This window comes from Palaemon carinicauda, chromosome 10 (assembly GCF_036898095.1).
Source record: "Palaemon carinicauda isolate YSFRI2023 chromosome 10, ASM3689809v2, whole genome shotgun sequence".
NCBI lineage: Eukaryota > Metazoa > Arthropoda > Malacostraca > Decapoda > Palaemonidae > Palaemon > Palaemon carinicauda.
In genome coordinates, this window is record NC_090734.1 from 142,059,793 (window position 1) to 142,064,792 (window position 5,000).

Here is a 5,000-nt window from a genome sequence, read left to right on the forward strand (position 1 = left end):
ACTCGAATATGAACTAAGTTTGAAGTCTCTGTGACAACGATGTCCAAACTTATGGCTGATTACGCAAATTGGAAATTTTGCTTAACCGTGACCTTGAACTTCAACCTTGACCTTCTCGATTTTAATAATTTCCAGCTTTTTACATAACAGTTAATGCATGCAGGTTTCATCACTCTACGTTTAAAATCATGGCCATGAAGCTCTTAACAAACAAGCACACAAACAGGGGGTAAAACACAACCTCCTTCCTACTTCGTTGTTGAGACAGTCTTAAACCTCTTGCAAGTCATTCCTAGGGCGTTCGCTAGGGCACTTGGGAGAGAGAGCTCTAACACATAATGCTGGATGTAACTATACCCAAAATGACCGTCGTGATTGTCTAACGCGACCCTTGTTCCATCGAGAGAGAGAGAGAGGAGAGAGAGAGAGAGAGAGAGAGAGAGAGAGAGGAGAGAGAGAGAGAGAGAGAGAGGGAGGGGGCAACCAACCAGACTCATTTTTAATGGTTATTAAAAGAATTTCCCTAAGCTCTGGGTAATAAGAAAGATCTTTTTTCTTTTCTTTTTTTGGGGGGGGTGGGGGGGGGGGTTGTAGCTTGGCAAGTAATGATAATAACAATAATAAAAATAGTAATAATAATAATAATAAAAATAATAATATAATCAGTGCCCAAGCGACTCTCCACCTAAACTAGGACAAGAGAGGGCTAGGCAATGGCTGCTCATGACTCAGCAGGTATACATATGGGCTGCCAAAATCCCCCATCCTAAACTCACATGGATGGTGATGTTACAGACACTACAAGACACTAACGAGTTTGAATGGGATTCGAACCTCAATCTGGCGATCGTCACGCAAGGACGTTTCCAGTAGGCCTCATATCAAAATAAAAATATTTAATGGCATATTCTCTCTCTCTCTCTCTCTCTCTCTCTCTCTCTCTCTCTCTCTCTCTCTCTCTCTCTCTCTCTCTCTCTCTCTCTCTCTCACACACACATGATACTTTTTCCATTAGGTTCATCAAAGAATCACCCCATGTGATTAAATATCTGTAAACAAATATCTCGAGTGACAATCCAATACTGTCATCAAATCGGTTCGCAATTTCAAATGCTTTTTATTTGTACTAAAAGTTTATGAATTTATCTTGAATAGGAAATAGTAAAGGGATATCAGACATTAAGCAATTCCCTCTTCAATTATCCTTTTAGTCATAATAAAATGTTTACCTGCAATTGATATAATCTGAATATTGCTTCAGCTAATCATATAACACTAGATAGGGCTTACAACTGAGTTCTATGTTTGAATGAATTTGTTTACCGAGATGATGATACATAAAATCACAAAAGTGAGAAAACAACGAAATGATCTTCCCCGAGATAGAAATGAGCAACGTGCCTGACTATATACATTAACATATCCCTTTCTTATCACGCTGAGCGGCAGGAGGAGAGGGGATTGTCATACCTTGGTGATGGTGGGCATCCCGAGGAGAACATAAAAACCCCAATCTCCAAAAATTGCTGATTCTGCGGGTTGTAGTTAAGAAAGGGGGGAGGGTGTGGGAAAGGTTGAATCTGTGTACGTGTGTGAGTGCATACCTATCTAAATGTTTATCCGTGTATTTTTTGACGGATCGCGTACACTAGCCTAACGAATGTGCCAACAAAAGGATTGCCTAAATAATCGTTCGTTACTTTACTGCATTCGCGAAGAGAAGGATTACATACCGGTGGGATAATCGTAATGTGATTAGACAGCGACTAGTGAGCGCATTAATCTAAAGCAAGGCGATTACAAAAGCTTTAGATTTAAATAATGTACTTTGAAAGGTTTTAAATGTTTAAAGGACACTCATGAATGCAGAGGCAGGGGGCAATGCCTAGTGCCTAACCGTATAGACAGTACATATGATCAGCGCCCAAGCCCCCTCTCCACCCAAGCTACGACCAAGGAGCGCCAGGCAATGGCTGCTGATGACTTAGCAGGTAACCCATGGGCTGCCCAAACTCTAATCCTTAGCTCAAAAGGATGGTGAGGTTGCAGAAACTACAAGACACTATCGAGCTTGAGCTTGACTCGAACCCAAGTCTGGCGATCGCTAGGCAGAGATGTTTCCAATAATGAATAAGCAAGTACTGATAACATCTAGTAATTTCTAATCGTGATATTGAAAATAAACAGAGCAGGAAATTACATTACTGGTAAAGAGAGAGAGAGAGAAACAAACACGAAATCTAAAATGGTTCTTCGCAGATATCGTCTGAATTTAGAAAGAGCCAAAGGAAAAAGTTACTCAGAATGAGCCGAAAAAAAAAAGGCTATTTTTCAAGCGTATTCAAATCCTCTTATATTCTTGAATGCAATTTCCACCCGCCAAAGTTTCTCTGATTTCGAGAGCGAAAACGTCACTTTTCGAATGTTCGATGAAGAAAAGATTGTGCTTCCCAGATATTTCCAGAAATCTGGCTATCGCTCCATTTTTTCTCATTATTGAATTGTCGGTTAAACTTGGGCCAAATTTCTTGGTTTCGACGAATGAAAACGGATGAAATACATGATGGCGTCGCAGAATAAATTTGAGAGCTTTTGCAAAGTATAGTAAAAAAAAAAAAAGTAAGCAAGCAAGCGAGCTAGAAATAGTTGCTACCTTGACCCACGTTAACCCTCTGTGCGGATGCACCAGTTAGGTATTAACTGAATAGAGGAGTGAATGGAACTAACTTTATTTGGACGGAGCATGAGTATATATAAAACCCACTCCAGTCAAGAACGGCATAAAAATTCAAGCACAATGATACAAGCATATACAGGCATGAACAGGTTATCAGTGTGAGGGGGAGAGCAAAAAAAAAAAAATAAATAAATAAAAACCGAAATAACATTACAGTGTACGAGCGTGTGTGATACACGTGCGGTACAGGTCATTTCGATTCAGTACGAGTAGTTGTTTTGTAATAAATCATAATACCGTAGGAACTCATTGGAAAAATTTAGATGCTCAGAATATACTTTCAAATAAGATGGAGACATTTCACCATCGAGTTAAATTGGTCTATTCATGTATACTAAAAACAGCATTCATTTCTATAAGAAAGTTTGATGACAGACCACAATATTTAGCTCCTTGAGAACTTATTCGTAAATACTTTTTTTTTTTTTTTTCTATAAAAAATGCCCCAGAAGGTTAAACTTACTACAAGCGGGATTACGATTTTTACATACCAATTCTGAACTTATTATTATTATTATTATTATTATTATTATTATTATTATTATTATTATTATTATTATTATTATTATTATTATTATTAGCTAAGCTACAACCCAAGTCGGGAAAGCAGGATGCTATATTTTACGGGAAAGTATCCTAAAATAATCCGCATTTCCTCAGTGTAATGCAATTAAGAAAGTTTAATCAAGACCAATTAAAAAAGGGACTAATTAGGCTCTTTACAATGCAATCATTTCGCCTTGAGATTATTCATTACTATCTGCTTTGAAAACTTAACAAAAATAAAGTTTGTACTTTAAGCCCATTCGCTGTCTATAAATTTAAAATCTTACTCCTTTATTCTCTCTCTCTCTCTCTCTCTCTCTCTCTCCTCTCTCTCTCTCTCTCTCTCTCTCTCTCTCTCTCTCTCTCTCTCCTCCAGGTACCCATACAAATAAAATGCATTGTAGATGCACGGGATTTGGTTATTAAAATATGTTCATTAACGTAGGAAGAAAATAATATTGACTTCACGATACTCTCAGATAATGGTGAGAAAAAGCTCATCCAAGATAATATAAGATAAAAGCCAAACCTTCTTCAACTAGTGGGGCACTCAGTAGAGCACAGACCTCCACCGCGGCAGCTTATTTCTCAACCTTGACCTTAACCTTTGACCTAAACATGTATTAATTGGCGTGCATTTTCATACGCTCAAATATGAACCAAGTTTGAAGTCTCTTTGACAACGATGTCTAAAAATTATGGCTTATTACGTGAATTGAACATTTTGCTTGACCGTGACTTTGACCTTTGACCTTGACCTTCACAAATTTATTAATTTCCAGCCTTTTAAATAAGTTTCATTACTAAATGATTAAAATTGTGGCCAGGAAGCTGTTCACAAACAAATAAACACACACACAAACAAACACATAAACAGAGGGTAAAACATAACCTCCTTACAACTTCATTGGCGAAACAACGCCACATTCCATTAGAGATTATATGACTCGATTGATTGATTGATTTTGAGTTTTCTGGCATCATGACATCGAAGGTCACTGATGCCGATATCATTTCTTATAAATACCGAATAAAATGAAATTTAATTAAAAGCCATGAATGCTAAGATGTCCTTAGAATAGTTAAATAGCCTTCAGAAGACTTGCTTCTGAAATAAATCTAAAAATACCGCTGGCATAGTACAACGCATCCTGTCCAAGAATCTTGGCAAGGGTTAACCTGTCATCCTCACCTCGGCCTCAAATAGATAGGTCAGCAGTCTTCGAATAAATTAATCACAGTTACTTTTTCTGCATAACGATTGAATATTTATCTTTGGTTAACTAGAAAACAATAGGGTGTATTTTATCTCTGTCAAAGTAACGAAAACATTAAGATAACTCAAAGAAAATATAATTTTTCTTTTAAAATACAATTAATTTGGTTCTTTTACAATCATTTAAAACAGAAGTTCATCTTAAAATAATGTATTCGAACGGTAAATTTGGTACCATAAATTAAAAAGGTCGGTAAATTCAGTAATGTAAATGAATAAGGTCGGTAAATTCAGTAATATAAATGAAAAAGGTCGGTAAATTCAGTAACACAAATTAAAAAAGTTGATTGGTTAAAATCATATTGAGGAAGACATTTATAGACATCATATATTTCCCATTTACATTAAAACTCAAATAGGGAAATCTTCATCCGGCACAGCCCTAAAACATTACAAATAAAAACTAAATGAAAACATAAAAACATCGATATAGATAAATGC